At 39.8% G+C, this 27,084-nt stretch overlaps 1 long non-coding RNA gene and 1 pseudogene across 1 annotated transcript; both read right to left on the bottom strand.

Annotated features, from left to right (window-relative positions):
• Nucleotides 1-21,669: 21,669 nt before the first annotated feature.
• LOC138407665 (uncharacterized) lies at nt 21,670-22,734 on the bottom strand. Its single transcript, XR_011240995.1, has 2 exons — nt 22,638-22,734; nt 21,670-22,018 (listed from the first exon to the last, which is right to left on the bottom strand). It is a non-coding gene; the product is annotated as an uncharacterized lncRNA (long non-coding RNA).
• Nucleotides 22,735-23,370: 636 nt separating this feature from the next.
• Nucleotides 23,371-25,695, bottom strand: LOC109640163 (uncharacterized; annotated as a pseudogene).
• Between the last annotated feature and the right edge of the window lie 1,389 nt (nt 25,696-27,084).

Here is a 27,084-nt window from a genome sequence, read left to right as displayed (position 1 = left end):
GTGGATAAAAAAACTAAAAACAGTTTAACCTGAAGTCTTTCCTGCTAAGAACAAAACTGTGAACAAAGTTCTTTAAAAGTATTTTTGCTGTGAAGCGCTGGTCTACTGACTGTCAATCTGTGACAGTTTAACAAAGTTGTTAGAGAAAAGATTCTCGTGCAGCTGTCCTCTACTAATGGTGGTAGAGTCTGATTCTGCTGAGAATTGTTTCTCCTTAATACAAAGGAATCTTAATAAAAATGATCTTAATCTTTATATGAGAGGCAATTGGCTTTGATCTAGAATCCAGAGGTCTAAATGTGACATCAAAGGATTAGAGGACTGCCTGCTTTGTCATGTGACATGGACACACAAACACACACACAGACACATGCGCGCGCGCGCACACACTTTTTCTCCAAACCAGCCCGGTGGTGGTTTACGGGGACTACCCTTTCCCGAGGTCCTAGAGCAATGGGAGACAGGTCAACACACTGCAAAAAATCTGAAAAAAATTCAGCTCACTTTAGGCTGAAGATACGAGCTACAGAACTCTATACACACGACCCTGACTGGGTGGTGGTTTTTGCAGACATCGCTCTTTTTGACAAATGTGTGACATTTGAGGACACAACAAACAATGTTGGGACTTTAAAGGGACAATGATGTCACATTTTAAATAGCACTTCATTAACATAAACACACACACCTGACAGAACACAGCATAAGGGGGACCATCCTTTTATTACCATAAAATTAGGTTAAACCTTAGATATTTGTTTCAAATAAGAACACGATATGTATATAAATAAAACATAGATCACTTAAAAATAAGTGATCTCAATTCTGAGCTAAACCACATAATGAAGAATAACAGAACTTGAGGTTTTTTTTGCATTTCTTGGCAGCGAACTTTAAATAACTATTGCAATTTTAAACAGGATTTGCATAAAGCAAAAACATAATTTCTTAGCAGCCACACACGCTACAAACAAAAAACACATCCACTTTGAACTTCCATTAGCTTGTCTGCTGAAGTATTACTTGTATCCACTTTTACAATAACACATTTTTAGAAACATAGTGCCTTTTAAAACGTTGAGGCATCAGCCAAACCACAATGCAAACAAAAACAAATGAACATAAGTCAGTGGATTTACAGCTTTTGCTGATGTGCCTGCCTCTTTGCAGTTGTTCCCCGATTTCTCACAAAGTCCCTTATATTTTGCACTGTTCGTTGTGCTAACACGGAGCCTTCGACAATCTTGCAGTGACTGCATTCATTTTTGGAGGCTAGACTTCCTTTGTTTATGTTTGAGGACACAACAAACAATGTTGGGACTTTAAAGGGACAATGATGTCACCTTGTAAATAGCACTTCATTAACATAAACACACACACCTGACAGAACACAGCATAAGGGGGACCACCATTTTATCACCATAAAATTAGGTTAAACCTTAGATATTTGTTTCAAATAAGAACACGGTATGTATATAAATAAAACATAGATCACTTAAAAATAAGTGATCTCAATTCGGAGCTAAACCACATAATGAAGAATAACAGAACTTGAGGGTTTTTTTGCATTTCTTGGCAGCGAACTTTAAATAACTATTGCAATTTTAAACAGGATTTGTATAAAGCAAAAACATAATATCTTAGCTTTCACACACGCTACAAACAAAAAACAAATCCACTTTGAACTTCCATTCGCTTGTCTGCTGAAATATTACTTGTATCCATTTTTACAATGACACATTTTTAGAAGCATAGTGCCTTCTCAAACGTTGAGGCATCAGCCAAACCACAATGCAAACAAAAACAAATGAACATAAGTCAGTGGATTTACAGCTTCTGCTGCTGTGCCTGCCTCTTTGCAGTTGTTCCCCGATTTCTCACAAAGTCCCTTATATTTTGCACTGTTCGTTGTGCTAACACGGAGCCTTCGACAATCTTGCAGTGACTGCATTCATTTTTGGAGGCTAGACTTCCTTTGTTTATGTGACTTTTGAAGTGCCGCATTACTGCAGCCACCTCAGCCTTGGACCACATCTTCTTTTTCCCTTTTCTGGAATCCTTTCCTTGATTACTTTTGCCTGAAAGATATAGAGGCAAATATGTAGAAAACATTTGTCACACAAACAGAAAAAAAAATTTGTTGGCTACTTGGATCTATCAAAACTTCCAACTAACTCCACTAATTAATAGTCTCTTTGATGAGGAGACTATTAGTTGCACTTGATATGATTTTCCCAACTAGATTTGTCTAACTCAGTTATTCATATTCAAACAATGTTATTCATTCACCCGTCAGTGTTTTTTATGTTGTGGATGATTGGTGCATATTGTATATACTGTACTCTGCACAAGTTTTAGGCAGATAAATCTGGGATGCTTATAAGAGTTATACCATTAATAGTTTGAGAATTATTTATATATTAACTGTTAAGAGAAAAACCCCAAGTCAAATCAATATTTGGTATGAGCACCTGTTCTCCTGTATACTTGGCAAGTAGGTTGTTCAGCATCCTTGGTAACTTTCCACAGTTCTGCTGTGGATTTAAACTCTCTCAACGTCTCTTCTGGCTCTGCATGTTATCCCAGATTGACATCATTATGTTGAGATCAGGAACCATATGTATAACACAGTGCGTAGGATTCACACTAACAGTGTATATTTGCACAAAAGCCGAAAATGGCAGAGGATAGTTCTTTGGGACAGATGCCTCCCTGATGGTATTGGGTGATGGATAAGATTCTCAACATCTAAATGTCCAAACGATTGCACAGTACTGTGTATTTTTCTGTATATTCTTTATATAATTAATTAGGAGTAATTTTTGGACAAAAGCAAAGAAATTTGCCACTGCCATTTATAGAATGAAATTGAAGTAAAGTAGAGAAATTGAGATGCACAGATGCAGGGGTAGAGAGGAGTATGACATGCAACAGAGGTCCTCACCAAGAATCCAACATTGCAGTTATGTAGTATCCTTCTTAACCAGCAACTGTATAATTTTTTGTTTTATTCCATTAAATCATTATATTTATCTGCTGTGTCTACATTTATTGCATTTTTTTCCTCTTTAATACCGTTCCTAAATACCTTCAAACTTGCCTTACCTTCAGATAGACAAGCAGTCTCATGTACTGTGGACGACACTGACGAAGCAGTTCCTGCTAAACACAAGGCAACAAAAGTTTTTTTTTCACAGGAAAAGGTCAATTTTAGCAATAGAAACATAACTTTAGGGTGTGGTAACTTACCTAAATCTGCAGTTTCCTGGACCTGTGCTTTGACTGTAGAAGGTAATGCAGCACCCACATGCTCACCACTTCCACCCTCTGATGCTGTGACGGCTGTGTCACTGTCATCCGACTCCCCCTCACTGTCCTTGGCCTCAGTGTCACTCAATGCAATTTCCTCTGGGAAAAGGTATTAAAACTAACATGAGTAGCTCATCATTACATGAAAAGCTAACAATTAATCAGTTTACAATTGGAAATTATATATTAGCTCACTATAGTAGTGTTAGGTAAATCCACAAGGGTAAAGGTAAGGATAATCAGAAAAAGGCTTTGGAATGAGATGCCAAAATTCACAAATCTGAAGCAGACTTTCAATTGCTGTGAAAAAGCCATTATATTGTGCAAACAAAATGGATTTAATACATTGTGTGCACACAAAATATATGATAGGACTTCCAAGGCTATGTAGTAATACTGATTTGGACAATGGAGTTTTGTAAAACGTTCACACAATATGATCATACAGCATTATCATAATACTATTGCAGTGCAAGTTGATAAACCACAATGTTGATTTATTTCCTAGCTCTACAGTAGTCAGCAGTAGAGTTTTTGATTCTGAACAGTAGACATTCCATATATTTGGACATGAAATGTGATCTGTGCTAAGAAAAAGTTAGTGACCAATGAACTAAGGCAAGTCCAGATGTCTTTGACTTGATGTTCAGAATAAAAAGCATACAACCCTAAGATAATATCCCTACGTGCTAATTTCTGTACGTACCTTCTATTTCAATCTCATCCAGAGATTTCCCCTGCAGGCTAGAGAGATGTCCTTTTTCCATGGTCAAAAGCAGTTTGGAAATCTTGGCCAGTTGTGTGGTGGGAACTGGTAATCTATAGAAATCCCTGTGAACACGGATGTCATGACCAAGGAAATCTGCAACCTGATCAAGTTCGTTGTTTTTTAAATTGAGGACTTGTGAAAGTGTGGCAACATGCTTCCTGAGTTGTGTCGACCTGAGGTGCTCGGGGTGCTTTGCTCCACACTGGCTTGCATGAACACGCAAACAGTCCTGTCCTCTGTAGTGGCTCATGGATTTGGGTCTTGCAAACAGGAAGACATTTGTGGCACAAATACCACATTCAGATCTTTTACTGGTCAAGAGTGACAAAGCATCTACCACACTTGGGGTGAGCAGAACTGCAACCTTTCTACCTCTTTTTCCCATGATTTCCATTCTGCTAAAATAGTTGCAGAGCTTCTTTTCAATATTTGACAGTCCCATAGCAACATCCTCATGAAGCTTTGAGCAGTCTCTCTCATTAAAACTTTTGAGGCGCATTTTTAAAACCTCCCCAGCACGTCTACGATTGAACACAATGATTTGGGAAAGCGTAACCTGTGCAAGTCGAGCATAATTCTGGGCCGTGTCTTCCTCCTTCAAGTTGTAAAAGGCACTTTCCGCAGATTTCTCAAGGAACCGATGAAGCATCTGAACATCTTCAGTGAAGGGTAATGTTGATGGTTTGTTGTACTTTGCATCACTCAGTGTGTTCAGGGCACTGTGGGACACCAACTCAGTCCACTTGGACGTGTACAATTTCTTGAAAATGCTCGTGGACTTGATCAGTTCTTCATCTTCTGCCATGAGGGCCCGACAATGAACGATGTCACAGATTTTGTTTAGAGTATGTCCCAATTTCAGCGCAAGGCTGGGTGTTTGGTATGTGAGTTTTTCTTCATCAAATCCTGAAACTTTTTTTACTGCTTGCACAACTCTCTGGAAGTTTGCAGGTTTAACAGCCTCCTCTAGGTTATGTATTGAGAATTCTGTGCGCAAACACAACAACAGACGTCCCATTTCACGAAGCTTCTGTCGTATGTACTCATACTTTGTAGGGTCTTGTCCGTGCCTGTTGTAGAGTGACTGGGCAAACTGAATAATAGAAAAGTCATTCCGCACAACTGAGGCAACCTCATCTTGTTTCATGACACTAAGCAGCTTCCACACTCCACTTGAGATCTGCTGACAGGACACAGACTGTTGAGCTACAGCCAAACCCAGTACTTTGGTTCTTCCAGGTTCTTTATCCAAATCTTCATTTTCTGGCTTGCAGGGGCATCTGCGGACATGTCTCCACAGTTCCTTATGAATGTACATCCCTTGACAGTACATACAGTGAATAAAGTTTCCTGCCACAGCTTCAGCTTTTGGTTTTTTCTTCACTTTCAGTTGTCCAGTTCCTTCTTTTAAAACTTCAGCGTTATGTCTAAAATTTCCTTTGTTCCTCATTTTTACTAATATTTTTTTGCGCTCTTTGGAGTGCTCAGGGAGAGAAAATGCATGCACAATTTCAGCATGTGTCTTGTGTGTTTTCAAGTGGCGTGAAATTTTACTTTGTGGCTTACCACAAACATAACAGTAATTTTTTTTGCTCAATATCAGATGTGTAGATTCTGGTTTGTGTAACTCAGCTTCACCCTCTGGCTTATCATTCGACATTTTAGCAGCCTTGGCACCCATGTCATCTTCAAGAGGTTTCCAACATTTTGACGTGCTGGGTACAACTGGAAAGCTTGTGTCTGACACTTTAGATGTTCTGAAATCGGGCATTGCTGGATTTACTTGAATCTTTTCTTGTTTTGAATGATGAGACATAAAGGGCACTCTTGCATCTGAGTCTTCGTCTTCTTCATCTTCTTGTGACTCCGAGTCTGGTATGTATTCCTTATCAGACATATTCTGATCAACATCCGATATTTGGTCCGGTTCGGAACTTGGTGCGTTATCCTGATCTGACGACAGCTCACCCTCAGTACATTCAGAAAACTGCTGCTCCTGAAATGGTGAGAAAACAATTTGTTTTGAGTGGTGATCTACATTTTATAGATGGCAGCTTGATTCACAGGAAATTAGTGAGATCACACTGCAATCAATCTTGCCAGGCTTCAAGCTATGTGTTAGTGGCTGAAACCCAGTGGTTAAGACCAATCAGTGTGATGCGTTTTAAGGTGTGACGACTGTCTATGATGAAGAAATCGAGACGCAAACTTATTGGTGGTATTTTTTTGCCTGCCCTTTCTACAGTTTCTAGGGATGACTTACCAGATGGTTATGTGAAACAGTGTAGGAGTTAATTGGGTACTCACCTTTAATTGGTGTTGGAGGTTATCATTTATTCGTCTGAGGCAGGATTTATGCCAGACTCCTGAACAGACTGCAACACATTTTGAATATATTACTTTCAACAATGCAAGTCTATTTAAGTTGTTCTATCATAACACTGCAGTAATTGGGAATACAACCATGTTTCCATAAAACTTTCTTTTGAGATGCTCATTTTGAATTTGAAGTCAATATTACTTTTCAATAAAAGTTGTGACTTTACAGATGTGCACAAATGCCCCCCATACCATTACAGATGGTGTTTTTATAACTGATACGTCCCTCTCCTCTTTTGTCCGGACGATGCAGCTTCCAAAAGGAATTTCCAATTCTGATTGGTCAGACCACAGGTCAGTTTTCTACTTCACCTCAGTCCATCTTAAATGAGCCTGGGCCCTGAGAAAGCGGCACTGTTTCTGAATCTTGTTTATGTATGTTTTAACTTAATTTGTGGATGCAGTGATGAATGGTCTTCACTGACAATGGTTTTCAGAAGTGTTATCCTCAGCCCATGCAGTGATTTCTACTACAGAATCATGTCTGTTTTTAATACAGTGATCCTGAGGACCTGAAAATCGCAGCAAGTCTATTTTATTTTTCTGCCTTGTCCAAACAACATTTCTCAGTTTCAAAATTTGATGTGTTTTCTTTATATGTTTTTTAATAAATATAGAGTTAAATGATTTGCAAACAGGAAGGCATTGTCTCAAGGAATCACTTGCGCTCTGGACGCTTGACTACACATCTAAAAAGATCAGTTAGATCCATTTAGCTCAGTCTTTGTCAGTGACTAAGAGGCAAAATTAACATCTTCAAGTAATCTTAATATGATAGACAATGCAATTAATCACTAGCTGCCAAAGTGATGTTGCAGTGTTTGATTTCATCATGAAATCTCTTTTACCCGTTTTTCTTTACAGTGTGGTCAGTCATACATTAGAAGACTGCACATACATCCACCTACTACCATTTGCCACATAATATTCCAATCCATTAAAAACTCATCTTTGCATTGATAGCCAAGCCACTTGAAGGAGGACACAGGTCCCACACACTGAACGCACTTGTCCAAGGAGGCTATTGTTGCGCACACTAGGCGATGTTTCAGACACTAAAACAAAAGTGAAACACTTGTTTATGTCTAACATTTGAAAAGCAAGATATTTCACAATCTGTATTAGTTTGTTTCCTTTGAGAAAAGAAAACAATGTATTCGTAAATCTTTCAAGATACTCATCAGTAACAATTAACAAAATGTATAAAAAGCAGGGCTGAAGATTAAATATACTATGTATTTATAAAGTGCTGTAATCATGAATGACATACCCTTTTAAATAGATAAAATGCACATGCATCTAAGCTGGGCAGCAGGTCAAGAAAAATCCATTTACAATTCAATTTAAAAACACTAGTTTTGCAGGATTTGTATTGCTCTGAATTGGTTTAGATTCCTTAGAGATGGGCATTGAGACAATGCTTTTTAAAATTAAGCACTCAATATGCTATTGAATGAGATACAAGTTTTGATTAACCATTACGTTTTTGCGCACAGGATAAGTTAATGTAGGTACAGAGCGCCAGAACAGAAGAACAGACTTTCTCCATGACGCATGAAGTTCACTGTACATGCTTCTTCAGTACAGTTGGAAATATCCACAACTGTGAGATAAATAGCTCCTTGGAGAAACATTCTTAAAACACAAACAGCCCTTCCCAATTGTAGAAAAGGTAGACAATGAGCTACAACCTAATTTTCATTAAAACAAAGAGCACAGGAACCAGCTACAAAGTGCAACACAGAAAAAAGATACTGTACTTGGAGGACATTCTTCAATCTTATACACCATTGCCAAAATCACTTCACACATCAGCGGTCACTTATTGGTTATACTACATCACTGAGTTCGGAATAATTTGCTATCGTGAGGATCATGTTTGGAGGAAGAGCTGTCTGAGGGGGAGCTGAACTCAATCCAACAACAATATATAGGATTGAGTTCAGGTATAAGCCCTGACCTGCAGAAGAGCCCTGTGCTCTACTAACGACAACTGTTTGATTGGAAATGTGAGTTCCTTTGTTCCTAGTACATGTTGCAGTATTCTGATACTTGACTTGTTGGGTTAGAATGATTACACTGAATTAGCTCTTAATAGTTACATGGTAGCCATACACATTTGCTTACTATGTATTAAGTTGAATGTCTAGTGATAACACATGACATATATTTTCTGTTTAAATAAAACCAGACTCCTCGACCAGCTACCACCTGTCTGCATAAGCCATATAACCTGCCATTGCTCTGCACAAAGACTGGAATAAACCACAACTGAAGTGGATTGGATTCTTCCGGTGTTCTACCTGACCAGACACCCATAGTATTCATCTTATTACCTGGAACCACCATACATCCCCTTACAGCCCTAATTAAGCAAATATTGTTTTACTCTTAATATTTATGAGTAAACATTTAAATATCTTTGATGTAAATTGAAGGGAATATTTTTGAATATATTTGTAATACAGTATCTCTTTTCAGTGTTACTTTGTAGACGGCCCATTTGAAACACCAGTATATTTGTTCAGCTCTCTGAATAGCTCACCTTACTAACATTACAAAAAGGTGTCATTTGTATTTTAATCTTTCCCTCATGATAAGATGTTGGTAGACTTTGATTGTTAAATAAATGCCACTATCAACCCCACCTGCGGGAGGGACCCCAAAAAACGTATGGTCCACCTAAGACATATTGGTGTCAGCGCTTAATATACACAGACTCAAATGTTACACTGACTTACTCTCTGAAAGACATCCTCTGAGATTGTCCTCACATTCCGTTGTCCTTATAAACCATATTACACTCCAGTGGCTACACACACACACACACCCTCAAATCTTATACTGACTTTCTCTCTGAAAGACATCCTCTGAGATTGTCCTCACGTTCCATTGTCCTTATAAACCATATTACACTCCGGTGACTACACACACACACACAACCAATAAACACGTCGGTAGACATTACATTTTGCCACAATTAATGTCATGAAGCACACATCACATTTCACCTACCTTTTCAATTCTGATGAGTGGATCAAGCACTGGACTTGTCTGGTTCAGGCTGCTTGCAGAAATCTCAATCTGGCCTCTTTCTGTCGTCACCTGTAGCAGATAATGAATGGAGGAAAAGTTAAATAAAAAGTCATATAGTGAGAATGCACAAGTGAAAAGTGATATTTCAGGTCTGGATAAAAAGAACACATACTGCTCACAAAACGCACAAGAGGAACCTCTCTAGATAGTTTTACATATTCATACCTGCACACGATCTTCATCTGGGGACGGGGAATTTGTGTTCTCAGGACTTCTCTGAGGCATTTCCTCATCAATATCCTGCCAAAGAAAACAAGACAATATGTCAAATATGTTGAAGACAGGATCTTCTCTGTGTAACATTATGTGACAGTCATCATGACTGTGGTTCTGAGTGTTTTGTGGGGGAGAAAAATGCACTTTGGAAGTGTTTGTAGTCACCTGAAGTGTCAGATGACTTCAGACGGCAAGCTGTTCAAACTATAATAATCACAGTTAATTGTGATGGATGAATTTGACTTTTGATTCCTTCTTTGTATTCTGACAACCCATTTTGGTCTCACTCTACCTCTGAGTGGTGGCTGTGAGCTTTCTGCTGTCTGACTCTGTGCCTCTAACATTTCTAGATTTGTTTTGGTTGATTTTAAATATGATCTTGTCTTGCATGTCATGCATTACTGGTGACTGGGTCAACATCTGTGACATACAACATGAATACAAAAACGTACAACTCCCATTAAACTAACATAAAGATCAAATGCAGGTTGTACAAGTATTCTTAAGTACCAAAGTAATGCCACTATCAACCCCACCTACGGGAGGGACCCCAAATAACATATGGTCCACCAAAGTCATATTGGTGTCAGAGCTTAATACACACACACACACACACACACACACACTCAAATGTTATCCCGACTTACATTCTGAAAGACATCCTCTGAGATTGTCCTCACATTCCGTTGTCCTTATAAACCATATTACACTCTGGTGGCTACACACACACACACACACACACACACTACCTCAAATCTTATACTGACTTTCTCTCTGAGAGACATCCTCTGAGATTGTCCTCACGTTCCATTGTCCTTATAAACCATATTACACTCCGGTGACTACACACACACACACACACACTACTAATAAACACGTCAGTAGACATTACATTTTGCCACAATTAATGTCATGAAGCACACATCACATTTCACCTACCTTTCCGATTCTGCAGTGTGGATCAAGCACTGGACTTGTCTGGTTCAGGCTGCTTGCAGAAATCTCAATCTGGCCTCTTTCTGTCGTCTCCTGTGGCAGATAATGAATGGAGGAAAAGTTAAATAAAAAGTCATATAGCGAGAATGCACCAGTGAAAAGTGATATTTGAGGTCTGGATAAAAGAGAACACATACTGCTCACAAAAAGCACAAGAGGAAACTCTCTAGATAGTTTTACATATTCATACCTGCACACGATCTTCATCTGGGAACGGGGAATTTGTGTTCTCAGGACTTCTCTGAGGCATTTCCTCATCAATATCCTGCCAAAGAAAACAAGACAATATTACAAATATGTTGAAGACATGATGTTCTCTTAGTAACAGTGTATCAGTCAACATGACAGTGGTTATGCGTGTTTTGTGGGGAGGAAAATGCACTTTGGAAGTGTTTGTAGTCACTTAGGTGTCTAATGACTGCAGCACGCAAGCTATTACAACTATCATAATTTTAGTTCATTGTGACGGATGAATTTGACTTTTGGTTCCTTCTTTGTATATTGACAACCTATTTTCTACAATGGGCACACTAACTGGGAGTGGTGGCTGTGAGCTTTTTGCTGTATCACTGCTTGCCTCTAACATTCCTAGATTTGTATTGATTAGGACAAAAATCTGGAAAATCTGGTCCGATCATTTTCCTGTGTTGCACTATTACATATGCAGCTCACGACGTGAGACTGTCAGATGCACTCTCACTACTGCAAAATTGCATCAGGTGAGAGGAGCAGCACCATCACAGCATGCAGCAGAAGGACTTATCACTAAAAATGACTGTTTTTTTTGTTAATAACGAAACTACGGGTATTTGAACTTATCAAATATCAGCAAGAGGGAAAAATAACATACAGGCCAGCAGAAAAAAGTAAGAAGCAGTTAAAGTACATGTAACTGCATCAACATCATGAACACAACCACTAGCACACTGTGAATCCACACTGCACAATTGTTTTAGGGAGCTGGCAGGTTAAAGACCGGTTAATGTCTAGTGCGACTGAATTGGATATTTGCGTTCACACTTCCAGCTCTGCCAGCTGATGTCTGGACAAAGTCCAGAGTGCACTGCATGTGTGAAAGTGGGTTCAGTGTAGCTGAAGCAGTAAGAACAAACAAACAACTAATATGCAGACACGAGGTAAAAAGCATGCTCAAACCAAAACTATACTGAGGATATATAGTGTTTGTGTACTGAAGTTTCCTACAGCATTTCTTTCTGAGGATCAACATCACAAAGTAAAATTTTGACTACCTTGCTTCTCCATGGCCAGTCTGAGTCACCATAATTATAGGTGATCTCCTCTCCTGGACCTATGTCTCGTATTGCAAACAAACACAGATGGGGTTTCCCTTGCACAGTTAAGTACTTCATCTTGGCATTAGGGTTGATATGGTCATCATTTACAAGTCTTCCGAGTGACCCATCCTCTTTTGCTGCATCAACACTACAAAAAGACAAGTAACACTTAATTACGAATCTTTTCATTTATACACATACAAGAGCAGTATATATTAATCTGATTTAAGAGCCTTGATATCAATAATTTGAATATGTTCAGCACCAAAAGCAATGTGTCATGGAATTCAGATTTAGACGAGTTAGCACTGAAATAATATACTTACCACCACAGTTTTCCATTAAAATGGAATTCAAACATGAACACCTTAAGGCTGTCATGGTAAATTCTCTGTCTCCTTTCACATTCCTCTTTTGCTATAAGGTCACCTCGATATTCGCAAAGAAAGTCGCCTTTTTCAAAGGCAGCACAGGTGAAGATACCACGACCTAGTTAATACACAAAACCAAACAAGAAATAAATCATTACCAAATAACAAATAATTGATAAAAAGTTAGGACACATATATAAGTTTAAGATTCAATTTACCTTTGAAAGCATTAATGTATTTGATGTCCAGTCCAACTTTATCCCTTCCAGTATGAGCAAAAGAGTGGGCATCATCTCTTGGATTTAGGCGCCTTCGCCTTTGCATGACTCACTGGCCTGTGTCAAAAGCCAGAGTAACATAATAAAAAGAAGATTGTTGTTAGGATTATTATGTACTAGAAATCCAGTAATGTACATGTGGCATCTGAGCAGAAGCCATATTCTGAGCTCATAACTCAACATTCACATTTATATTTAATAAAAAGGACTTAATGTTTTAACGAAAATCATTTCTCTACATATGCAAAATGCAAAATAGGGTATTAACCCCTTTCTACAACAGAAATAGGCTGCACATGAACTAAACATTAACAGGAGGATGATGTCTGTTCCAGTGTAGAGTTGTGTTGGACACAGACTGAACTTAATCCTGCCTCTACAATTGAATGTAACATATAATCTCAGTGTAAAGAGATTCTATAACTACATCAACTCCATTGAACCTCTTGTGGGATTGATTAACCATCATTAGCACCCAGAAGGAACAAACACACAAATAAATGCAGTCTTTCATCTGCTTGAATGATCATCCTCAGTCTCTGTATCTCCTCCTCACTCACTGTCCTTGTCCTGCTTCTTCAAACAAGAACTTAACCTACATATATAACTTTACATTAACGTTAAGGTATATTTAAAGCAGCATCAGCATGACTTGACTATTGCGCGATAGCACACTACTGGGTTGACATTTCTGATCCAAGGTCCCTTATGACATTAACAAGGACCGGGATTTGGGATGTTTTCACATCAGTGTTTCTGACATATGATTAGTTTGTCATCATTTTGTTAGAATTCAAATAACAACCCAAAACAATAAACTGCTCAACCTGTTAGCTACCAGATGTAAGATCTTAACTTAAAAAGACTATGTAAGACAACATGAGCGCTGTGAGTCTCTATCATAGATCATAGATAGAACCCAGTCTCAGAGCAAAACATGAAATAGAAATAAAAACATGCTCACATTTCATCCTTGCTTTAGCTATGGAATAGTTAAATAATCAACATCAACATTAAACAGCATTTTTAAATGGCACACACTGCACCAGATACTGTACCACAGCTTTGTTGCTCCTCACTATTGTACTTTACACTTTCATAATAACAATAACAGCCAAATAACCTCTGTGGAAACGCTGATAGCTTACATTTTTAGGCACATGAGAAGATTTTACACAAGCAGACCTAACAATACAAGTTAACAAGAACAGTGTAACCACTAGTGTGATCATCAGCTTGTTTAAACTAACAACTCCACATTACCTTAGTTGTTTTTGGCTGTTTTCAGCACACCAACACCAACCGGGCCACTATGTTACTGCTCAAAGCTTCTGTCCTCATCCCCACCACCTGTGCGAAGCATGCACGGCTCAACGAGGGGGCGTCGCCGCTCCCTGACACAGAGCTTCCACGAACATGAAAACCAAATGTGGCTCAAATGGCTTAAAATTAACAAGCATTAAACATCCTCACCTTCTCTTGTCCACAACACAGCTGGTCACACGACACTGCATGAGGCACATTCCTCCAAAACATAAAATGTATCCTCTCCTGCCTGCTCTGAAGCTGCTGCAGCTGAGAGCTGTTAGCTGCCAGCTCTACTACCAGTGCAGGCTTGTGCAGGTAACACAGGCATCAACAACATGCATGAGCACTGCTGTATAAACTACCTAATGCCAATATGCATAGAAGTTAACCTAACTTTATTGCCATTAAATTATGCATTATTAAAAAAATAAAAAATAACTTGACTTAATAAGTTATTGTTACTGTGTAAAATCCTTCCTCATGCAAATATCTACTTTGTTTACAAGTTTTAATGCTTACCTGTATGTTTTTAATCCTTTAGGGCTTCCATTAGGTCTCCAGAAGCTTCAAATGGGATTTAATTTTTAAATGCCATCAGTCGGGGCGGTCCTTGGAGCAAACTTCCTGTAGACGCCACCCACGTATTCAAACCAACCAATCAGTGAAAAGGGCGCAAAAATCAAGCCGTGTGTATGAGAAATGTGTATGAAAGTGCAATACAGGAACCACCCATAGGCTGTGCTATTTTATACACACGGATACACAGAAAAACAGGTTTGTGGTAAAAAAGGACTTTGAACAAAAATGAGAGAGGATGTTCCTCAGACACTAACAAATGCAAATAAATTGTTTGAAATTCGGGGACCTTGGCATAGTCCTCAAATTACCCTAAGGTCCGCGGCTTGCTGGTGTGTAGTCAGGTCAATTGTCCCTGAATTCCATGTATACCCACACACACACACACACACACACACACACACACACACACACACACACACACACACACACACACACACACACACACACACACACACACACACACACACACACACACACACACACACACACACAGCAATGCATTGCATGGGGCGATGTCCCTCGGAAGCCTAAAATATGCTGGACCTTCAAAATAAAACGCCGAAATAGTTACAGAATGTTTCCAGGAAGCCTGAAAGATGCTGGATTATCAAAATAAAACGCTCAAATAGTTACTGAATGTTTCCATTTAAGATTAAATGCCATGGATGGTGATAAGACCTTACAACATGGTTTCTCTCTGTCTCTCTGAAATTGGTCAAGTTTCTCTGTCACCGACTTGGATCATGCATGATTATAAAATCAAGCAGCTTTTGGAAATGTCTTTCGCTGTCACCGTCTCTCTCTCTCTCTCTCTCTCTCTCTCTTAAACGTAATGTCTCTCTGTGTCAGGATTGCGAGTGGAGGGTGACGTGAGAAGGGGAGGACCAAAACGCAGAAACTAAATAAGGTTTAAAAAAAAAGTGTATTTTATTTAACAAGGGTAAACTTAACAAAAGAAATCTCCAAGAAACAAAAGTCGCACTCACGTAACCTTCAGCCGAGGGACAGGAACTGGCGAGATGACTGCTTGAACCCCCCACCGTGGGGCAGGAACAGGAACTGGAGAGCCGCTCGCCGTAACCCTCAGCCGAGGGACAGGAACTGGCGAGACGACTGCTTGAACCCCCGACCGTGGGGCAGGAACAGGAACGGCGACCTCCGAAACCAGAACGTGGGTAGCATCTGCCGGGATCCCCGACGCCGGAACATGAGTGACGTCAGCCGGGACCCCCGACGCTGGAACGTGGGTAGCATCTGCCGGGATCCCCGACGCCGGAACATGAGTGACGTCAGCCGGGACCCCCGACGCTGGAACGTGGGTTGCTTCTGCAAGAATCCACGATATCTTGTATTGAGGTTGCCGCTTGTTAACTGGTGGAGATGGATGGAAACAGAGTGAGGGAGCTCCCCTCCGGCGCCCGCCCCGCGTCGTAGCGTTTCTATGCAGACTGCGGGGGCCCCCAAAAGCCAGGCGGGTGCCGAGGTAGGGATCGGCAGGTGGAGTTGGGGATGAGAGGAAGTCCTTTAGTCTCCTCTCTACGGTCACCAGGTGCGGGACAAAGTGGCTGACCCAGGGTCTGTCCTTAAGCCAATCCCGCACCGGTGCCATTTTCTCCAGGAGCTCTTCACGCTCCTTGGTGCCTGCGGTGCTCAGCTCATCCACCAAGGAGTCAAAATAAAAAACCTTCCTACAAAAACCATAAAGCTCTGCTTGGTCCATTTCTGGTTGGTTCGTACTGTCAGGACTGCGAGTGGAGGGTGACGTGAGAAGGGGAGGACCAAAACGCAGAAACTAAATAAGGTTTAACAAAAAGTGTATTTTATTTAACAAGGGTAAACTTAACAAAAGAAATCTCCAAGAAACAAAAGTCGCACTCAAAAAACAGGAGTGGAACACAGGAAGGACAGGAAACAAACTTACGGGGAAAACGTGACGAGAGCTGACGGGACACATGAACAGATAGAACCAGAATTGAGCTGACGGACAGGACTGACCCGAAATGACGATGACACATGAACAGACAGAACCATGACGACGACGAACCAACAACCACATGGGGGAAACACAAAGACTTATATACCGACTGGAACTAATTAGTAACTGGGGACAGGTGGCACAAGACAAACAGGTGAACCTGATGAGGGCAGGAAGTCAATAGATGAAAACACACAGGGAGCAAGGACTACAAAATAAAACAGGAAACACTGAACAAACTTATTAACAAGAACAAAATACAATAACCAAGACAGGGATGAACACAGAAGAGGCACAGGGTGAAACATAGCGAGGGACAAGGAGGGGAACACAGGAGAGGGACACTGAATACATAACCGTGACACTCTGAAATTGTATTTCATGTGAACCTGGATAATATGTGTCTCTCTGTGTGAGCGTCGGCAACGAGCATAAGGCACCCATTCAAAATGTCTTGCAGGAGAGATTTTCACCCATAACTGCCACTTATATTACTATTGCTCTTGTTTAATTTTCTTATTTCTTCTTCCCAAAATTTCGTCCCGCTACTCCTCCCACAGATTTCATCGCACATACTCGAGACACATAAAAAACGATGCAGAATTACGTCGAATGCTGTGCTCTGACTTTTCTAAGAATTTCGTCCAATAACTCGCTCAAATATCGCGAAAACGTGGCCAAAATTGACAAATGGGACTCAAGCTCGATTTCTCAAAAGAGCGAGTGGCCAAAAATGGCCGTTTTTCAGCCACTTGTTTGGTGTTTAAACACTTCTCCTAGCCACAAACGGAGTCCGACAAACATGATTTTACATCAGGTGAAACTAGAGTTTGTTTCCTATGCACACATGTCACTGTGACATCTCTCGGTGCGGTAGTTTAGGCGGGATCAATTTACTGAGAAAAGTTTTCCGGTCTCATTTCTCCATTGACTCCCATGTTAATTTTTGGAAAAAAGTCAGAAAAGGAGAAAAACAGAAGAAAATGTCTAACTCACTCCCACGGTCTCATTCCTGAACTCTCACCAATAAAATAGATCTGTACGTTCGGGGAAGTGTTGGGATTCTCACGGTGTTTTCATTTCACAGATAGGACTTATAGTTTTTGAGTAAGAGACATTTGTTTGAAGACTGGCGCTAGAGCACAGCCCTCTGACTTCCCCATTGAGTCCAATGTGAATCTCAAAAAATGATTCCTGATGAGAAAACTACATTTCTAAATTGCTCTCACGGTGTCATTTCTTAACTCTTATTAAATAAAATATATATACATACATATATACACATATATATGTAGTAATCGGCCAAAGTCTTGGGATTCTCACAATGTGTTTATTTCTCAGATAGGAGTTATAGATTTTGAATTAGACTCATTTGTTTGAGGGGTGGTCTGAAGCTTGTTCGGCTCTCTAAAGTGAGGGGACAACAGGTGTTTCTCATCAAATCAGTGAGTAACTACGGAAGCCGAGAACGGCCATCGATTTTTTTTTATTATCTCGTTATCTCGATATAACAAAGATCGTTTTCTCGTGATAACGAGATAATCCTTCCGTTTTGTCGTGATAACGAGATAATTCATTTGCGTGCAGCGTGTCTGCTCCTCTCACTCAGGAGAAACTGGACACAAATAACCATCCCGTAAGTCACCCACGTTTAGCTTCTCAATGGATACTGTGTTGTGTATCAATACCTAACGTTACGTGAGCTTGCTAGCAATATGCTCCCATTTAGTTAACGTAACGTTAGGTTATTATGTTTAAGCAATATTACCCGAGAGGGTGTGCTTTAACGTCATTTGAGCACTTCAAATGACGTTAAAGCACACCCTCAAGTGTAATATTGCGATTATACAACAATGACTAACTTAAATAAAATATATAATCAAAAGATATTCATGTTTTGGGGCAATTTGCTCTCAAAATCAAATTTCTTTGCTCGCCGTTTCTGTTCTGATGTCCGTTTCTATGGAGATACACGGGGCCTGACTAATACCTGGAAAACAATCAGTCACAGCAGTAGACTCCTGTGTGTACTGGAACCCAGTTCACTACTCCAGCAAGTAGCCCAAGCCTTAGTAACGACCTAGCAACAGAGACGCTTTCTAGTCCCATCAAAGCTGATGGAGATCGTGGAGTTTCCCAAACTCACATATAAACTCTAAATTGCTTTGTTAGTTCAGTCTCAGTGACTCAGATATCTGCTGACAAACAGATTTCCATGGACAGACTGGCCTCCTAACTTCACGTTTATTATGAAGCTCGCGCCGTTTCAGCAACTCACCTGCACAGCTGATGGAGGATGATCCAGACATTTCCAGTAACTCCGCAGCGTTAAAGTCCAGAAGTCACAACGTGTTGAACAAAGATCGATGTAATCAAAATGAACAGCATGTTTTTATCTAACGTAATATTCCTCTTCAGTCCAGATTAGTCCACCTTTAGTCTTATAAATATTTTCTCTGTGACTGAACTGTTTGATCTCTGACGTGCTGCACACAAACGAGGCACACACCTGTATTAACGAGGAACACACCTGTATTAACGAGGCGGTCTAACATCTCCGTAACACACATAATTCATTAAAGAAAGCTGAAATTGTAAATTCAGATGTATTACTTTATTAAAGTTGACTTCCAGTGGACTTATTCGTATTTGTTTACATGCTACATATTTTCAGGACGTGACAATGTGGAGTAATATTTTTAGTGATTAGTCAGGTTTGCTGTCATGCTGATTTGAGCACATTCTAAACGTCTAGTTGACCAATCCGATTGCTCGGTTGGACCTAGTTGTTGTATAATAGAAAATAAACTCCACGAAAAGTAATATTTTTTTTTTCTAAACCTCCCAGTGCTAACACTTCTGTCATTCATTCAGCTGCTCAAAAATGGATGATTCGTTCCTTGCTGCCTTGAGGCAAAGAGGGATACCTGATGCAAACCTTGAGAAAATGTCACAGGACAAGGTAAATAACATCAACACAACACAATAACACTTCCCAACAAGCTATCATGACATGGGACCAATGGATGCCTTGGACTTCTAGTTAAATATGATGTTGATGATGATTTTGTTATTAAAAGACCATGTACTTACCTGATGTTTCTGTAAGAGAAATATTAATAGATGAGAAACGTTTTTACTTACCTGGTCAAGCTGTAAAATGAGTAAGACTGATGATAAAGGAGAAATTACCTGCTTTGATAAGGGAATATTTGCTGTCCTGGTAAATTGGGTGTGTTATTGTGTTATGTGCAGTGAGCTTATTTCTTTTTCAATTTTCAATGATTATCTACAAGACAGCCAAAAGTCCTTGAGCTCATGTCAAAAACCGTTTTGTACAGTTGTGCAGTTAATTGTAGAAAAAAAGGAAACATGTTAATATTGCATGCCCTACATCAATAAGGATGCTGTCGCTATAGAAAGAGAAACACATATTTCTGTTTTGCATTCTTTTTCTCACATAGCCTAAACTAAATCCTGCTAACCACTGACAACTCGCATTGCCCCAATGTATTTCTCATTATGGTTTGCTTATCCTTAGATATAAGTGATGAAACTGCTATTTAAATGTGACATGTTCTAATTGGAAAATTCCAGTTTAGAAAATCCTTCTGAAAACACATACCCTAAGAATATGAATCTTGCCAATGGGTTGTGAAAATACCCCTTATTGGTCTACATTAAAGGAATAGTTAACTTAAAAACTCACTTTATGGCCATAAGCAGCCCCTTTCTATGGTGTCCAGACATTGAATTGGTGAAGACAATGATGTTGTAACTCTGTGAATATTATGTAGATTGAAACATTTTAGTTGGCTTTTGACTGACATAGAGCCTAAACCATGCCATACAGTGAGTTTTAAAGTGAACTATTCCTTAAAGACAGTAACCTAACCATTTTTAGGTTGAAGATCACCTGTCTTAATCTCATATTAATGTTGATACTAATGAGTTTTTTGTTGTTGTTGTTTTTTTTCACCCTGGCAGGTGGACCAAGATGTTGTCAGTATGATGGATGAGGAAACCCTGTCAAAGTACATTCCTCATTTTGGAGACTGTGTGTTTGCCAAAAATTGGACAGGCTCAGCCTCAGCAGAAGCTGGGAGCAATGCAGATAAGAAAAAGAAAATTATAGAACGCATACGAGCTAAAATGAAACTTCCAAGCTCTGGCCAAGCAACAGCAAGCTCATCAAATCATACTTGCTCTGGACTTGGTTTGGGAAACAAGAATGCAGCACGAAAAACAAGAAAAATAGAACTGGGTTGGATGAATTATCAAGATGGTTATTTCAGGCAGGTTAGACGACCAACTGGTGGGGGCACAAGAGAGATCATTGCCAGGAAAGATGACACCAGTGACACCAGGGACGCCAGTATTTTACTGTTATTTTACAGTGCAACTACTGTTATTTATTTTAACAGTATATTACCGTATTTTGGATTACAGTATATGACCGTAGAATAACGGCGGGTGTTTGGTGGTTATTTTACAGCACATCTACCGTAATTTATTTAACAGTATATTACCGTTTTTTGGATTGCAGTACATGATGGTAGGATAACTGTGTTTTAGTAATTTAACAGCGCATCTACCGTAATTTATTTAACAGTATATTTCTGTATTTTGGATTACAGTACATGACAGTAGGAGAACTGTGGGTTATTTTAATTTTACAGTAGATGCCAGTGTGTTATAAAATCTGCTATTTTTGCATTTTTATAAATCCTCACCCATTTAAAACCAAAGTATGCAGGGCTTTTTAAATACCCAGCCCCAGGCTACCACATTCATCCCGACAGCCAGTCAACATCCAGAAGTCCTACAATAACACACAGCTTGACTTTTCTTGTATTTTAATAATGTCTTGCCTTCTACTGCTGTGTGCAGGCTAGTGTCTGAGCTGTTTCTGCCTCAGTATCTATCTAACATAGGGTTTCTATGCATGCTGGCTCAATGAAGAGACATAATCATAACTATTGATTAAATTTAGCTGTTATTGCCAATCATTCCTAACCTCTGACCTTGAATAAAATCAGATGCAGACCTTTAAGTAATATGTTTGAGAACCCTGGTATAAAACACAAGAGAATATACATTCCATATCATTGCTGTAGTTTATTAGAAAGTGCTCATTTGAACAGCAGGCTTTGTAGGATTAGTAACATTTAGAAAATTTGTATGACAAAAATGACCAGGTATTGCATAACCATATTTTGAACAAACTGTCTCCATTACAAACTTTTGGGACAAACTTTACTTAACTCTTGAGCAAAACCTCATACGCTGAATTAAAATGCAATCTAGAATAGTGTAACTAAACTTGAAAACAAGTCTTTGGCATGTGAACGATAACAGTTTGCGTGGAGAAAGAAAAGAGGGGGAGAAAGAAAGAGTCAGTACTTGTCAGCAGCGTTTGGCTGGTCTCCTCAGTCACTGACAAGTGCCTTGAAAAAAAATTAAAAAATAAAATTAGCAACACAACTTCTTGCAGAAAATGGTTAAAGACAGGACAAAAAGTTCAAAAAAGAGAAAAGCAAGAGACAGAAAGGAGAGAGGGTAGTTAGTTTAGGGAGGGTTACCTCCCTAAACTATGGGCTAGGTCAGTAGAGTAGCTTTTGTTGGAATGTTAAGAAGGACTAGTGGGAGGAATGGAGTCAAGCAGAAACTAGAAACGTCGACATTTTCAGAAGACATGTACTTGCAAAATTGAGTTTTAAGTATTTTAATCAGTACTTGATGTAGTCATCAGTTCTTGAGGCAGTAGTTGAACAAGCTGATACAGTACTTCATGTATTTCAAGAAGTTTAAATAGCAGGCAAAACAATGTGGTCATTTGAAATCAGACTGTTCCTCTGATCAATGATAAAACCAGATGAAATTATTTGCACACGTTCCTGCTGCTCTTCTCAACCAAGCGCAGTGATCCTGTCGAGACTGCAGTATTCTAGGATGTTGCTTTGCCAAATTTATCAAGTTTATAAGCAAAGAAGAATGTTTAGTATACCATTTTAATGGAGCTGGAGCAAGCAAATAATAAAGAGTGACAAGACATCTGTGACCTACCTAGATGAAGTCCCACTCGAAGTCCAGCAAGTTCTTCAACAGTGTGGCAACGTGGGGGTTGACACTTTCAGCCCTTTTCTGAACCACCTTGCCGGTCCTCTTCGAGATAACCTTTCCATGGGTGGCCTTGCTGCCTCTTTCCGGATTTATACCGATGAACCGTCTTTTAAAAGAAAAAAAAGGAATAAAGAAAATAAATACTGCAAATGCATAATTGTCACATTGGTCTGATGACAGGAAATGTATCTACGATTCCTTCATTTTTGGAAAACTCTCTTGTCTGATGAAGGTCCTTCTGGAAACTGGAATTTTAATGGATAAACAGTTGAAAATGACACAGGTGATATAATAACACCAGCCTACTGTATGTTACACAGGTGGTTAAGATAACTTCAAGGCCTACTGAATGACTGGGGGAGGAGCTCCCATTTCATATTGACCAATATCAAAGCAACAATTGCAACACATCAAAGTGCTAAATGGGGCGAAAAAACACATAAAAACTATTTACAATGAATCAAATTGTGTGGAACTTCACTGTCACAGAAAACATTAGGTCATCCTATCCCTAAACTATTGCATTGGAAGTGGATTAAACCGACACACAGAGTTGTCATCCAAATTCAGTGAAAAGTGTGCAGATCCAGAAAGTTATTTTCTTGAGTTTGTAATGATGAATATCTTTTAAATTTAAAAATAAAATAATTCATAAAGGTTTTTAGTTCCTAGAGAGAGAGAGAGAGAGGCAAGATTAACATGAGCAAGAGTGTGTTTTCTATTTAGCACTTTGAGATGTTGTGATTGTTGCCTTGATATTGGCCAATATCTAGTGGAAATCCTCATCCTCCTGTCATCCAATAGACATCTAATACATCTTAACTATCACTACTTGTGTCTCAATCAAAAGCATGGAGCCTAATACATTACTTGTGTCATTTACACCAGTAATAGCTACCTTTGAATGAATTCCAGGGTTCGGGAGGCCACATCTGGGTACCGGAGGTTGAAAATGTAGAAAACCGCAAACAGTGCAGCCAATCCGGACACAAAGGTTGGCTGAATGCCCTCACAGACCACGTGCCCCTCGATGCTGATCATCCACTGGCTGTTTGTCCTGGGCTCATTTCCTATGAAATATAGACATTTACAAATATAGAGAGTGGAATGAGGTATTATCTCCAGTTCCAAAAGTATTTACCTTGTCCAGGGCCATCTGACATCATTTTGTTTGACTGCCGTATTTCTCAAAAACAGGAAAAAGGCAGTTGCCAGAATTGTCAGATGGGCAAAATACAATTATTGTACTGTTTTTCAGTATGACCTGCCATTACACTGATTGACATGGATTCTGCACAAGCACTTTATATAGTTACTTCATTCTCATTAGAAAAAGTAGTTCTTTCAAAATGTACACAAAAATACATACCGAGCAAAATGAGCTGAGGACCGGCTGGTAGAGTGAAGCTTCCCTCAATGTCAGCGGCAGTGGCAGACACCTGAAAAGTGAAGAGAAGGTACAACAAAATAATAATGTTATAATACATGTACAATCACAAGAATCATTTAACAATAATTGATCAATACTCACATCAGTATGAATCATCAGTCCATCTGGGCTCTCACCAAAATGAGCCATAACAAGCTTAACTACCTGGAGATTCAAATTTCCATTCAGACCCTGGGAAACAAGAGCTTGGACATCACGGTGGTTTGATTTTGTCCTGAAGTACTCCACAACTGCTCGTCCACATTCCTCCATGGAAAGCTCCAAGACTTGCAGGACTTTGATATCTGTCAGCAGCTCAAAATGAGCATAGATGCCCCTCTGTGTAAAAAGGTATGGCCATTTCATCCTTAGATCCTCAATGGAGGATGCTGGCATTTGATTTATGTGGATACGTTGAAGGCTGTATGTAGTTTCCATGAGATGTATCACCTCTGCCCTCTGTCCTCCATTCAAGCCCTCTTGCTTGTAAATGTTTTCAATTCGGTAACATTTCCCTTCCAAAGTGTCAGTAGTCTCCCCTGACGGGACCTCTGGCTGGAATTGTGTGGAGCCATAGGAATCAATCGGTCCTCGCTGAGGTCTTGTTCCCTCACGGCATCCCATCGAGCGCTGCCGATACAGCCCCCCCCTGTTGATATTCTCAATGCGAGTTTTTACCTGCTGAAGCAGTGAGGTAAACCCTCCAGCAATTAGGGTTCCTTTTCTTGTCATGTCAGCGAAACTCTTTGGGTGTTACCTAATAATGTTCTGGCAAATTGTCCGGCACTGGGCGCGAGAGGGGTTGGTGTTGTATTTTCGAATTTAATCTACCAGCACTCGGATCATCTGGAGCCGCCACTTGGAGGAAGGTCTTCTACCATTTGTAATGGCTGAAACTATTTCTTGAGGCATTTTGTCCCATGGTACCACAAATACATCAGGCCATATCGTGTCATCTGGAGGTACACCACTGGCACCTTTTGGTAGTGGGTGTGGTGATGAGCGGGAGCAGGAGGGGGAGCTGGAGAGTGAGGACGAGGTGGATGACAATGAGAATGAGGAGTTATGATGAGTTGAAGCAGTTGAATTTGATGAATCATCGTGGATAACTTGGAGATCCAGAGTGATGGTCTCGGTTTCTGAAACAACAAAGACATCTAGTTTGCTCATTTTCCAGACTCCACTACAGTAGCTTTGCTTGATTTTATATATATATATATGACAAAGACAAGGAAAAGCATAATAGGTCCCCTTTAAAGAAGAAAATCAATATTCTCAATACTTATACAGTCATTATGCAGCAATGATTATACTGAATGAAAAATAAAATGTGCATATCAATCTATGGCTTGGTAATTATTAATTACCTAATTTGAAGGCCTCCAGTAACTTTCTCTGTTGTATAACAGGTAGCAAGTCATTGAGGTCCTCCTGTTGGACGTATTTCAGGTCATCCACAGACTCGACACCAGATGTCTGAAGCTTGGAAACTATCTCTAATTGTGTCTCCACAGAGAGACTGGGCAAAGTGTTAAGGAGAATCCTCTTGATACTCTCTTCCAGTGAAGACATTGTTCTAAAAGTTTGGGATAGAATGATGAAGAATTAGGAGTGACATTCCCCAAACAGTGTATTCTGTCAATGGATAATAGTTCTCATGAGCAACACAGCAGTATTCTGTCTTCAGTCGTGTAATGTAATAAACACCAAATTCTGGCAGACGCACAGCTTGATACTGTTCAGTGATGAAAAAAACACAAGAACTCTTATGAATAAGAGCCTGTTTAATTTTCCCAACAATAAGGCCATCGTCATTATGAGCTATCACAACAAACATTTTGCTCCTGTACTCAGTCCCCTTTACTGACACATTATGGGTAACTAGAGTGTTCAGAGGATCAAAGTTGTATTGTGCCACTGATTGTCTGATGTTATCATTGTGGTCTTCCAAGACAAACTCTGTGCATCTTTCCACCACAACATCTGGTGGGAAACGAGGGCCAGCACCTAGAAGAGCTTGCAAAAGTTGATGTCTCTCCGCTAAGGTACCACACAGGTTTTTAAAGTTTTGCAGTTTTCTTGCACATCGTTTGAAGTATGTATGTTTACTTTCGAACCTTAATGTCCACAAGCGGATGAGTGGTCCAAAGTGAAAGATGAGTTCAGGATAATGGAGGATATAGTGGTGCTTGGGCTTAAGTGGGTGATAAGGAAATGTTTGTCCTCTAGAATCCAAATACTCCTCTATTAGGACACCTAAATAGGCTACCTGACCTGTGGAAATAGCTGGAGCAGTGATAAGGTCCACAATCTCCCTGAGCTGCAAAATTAACTGCCATACCTCACTGTCAACAGTGTTCACCATTTTGTCCCCGATCAACACAGGTAACATTCTGAGAAAGCACCAGTTTTGAACCGCATGTCCAGACAGTTTTTCCACTCCTGGGTTCACCTCACAGGGTTTATTGCCTGCATCACTACCAAGATATTTGAACTGAGTAATACGGCGATTCAAATCAAGGTATGTGAAATGTTTCTCCACCATGACAAGATGTTTAATGTAGATTGCCAAATCAAAGGAAACTATGCCCTCAAAAAGGTCATGGCCAAGGCAGGGAGGTAACCCAGGCTGGCAAACATGAAAATAAGTCAACTCATTGAAAAGTGAGTCAAATTTGACCCCTACACTTTGTGTCTGGACATGTTCCTGATATGAATTTTCTGTACGCCCTTGGCCCTTGGCCAGAGGATCTTCCAGAAATGTCTTACGGTCAATCTCACAATATCTACAGAAGTGTAAGCTCTTGCTGAAATTCTCAGTAAAGCCTCCAATGCAGTGTGACCCTAAGTTATCACCTGCAATGGCGCACACAGTTCCTTTGAAGGTCTTACCATCAGGCATGGTGATGCCACTTGTCTCAAGATCTTTTAGATCCTTTATCAGAGAGCCGAACACTAGGT

This window comes from Paralichthys olivaceus, chromosome 5 (genome assembly GCF_024713975.1).
Source record: "Paralichthys olivaceus isolate ysfri-2021 chromosome 5, ASM2471397v2, whole genome shotgun sequence".
Taxonomy (NCBI): domain Eukaryota; kingdom Metazoa; phylum Chordata; class Actinopteri; order Pleuronectiformes; family Paralichthyidae; genus Paralichthys; species Paralichthys olivaceus.
The sequence above is the reverse complement of the archived record's forward strand: the minus strand, read 5'-3'. Positions and strand labels throughout refer to the sequence as shown.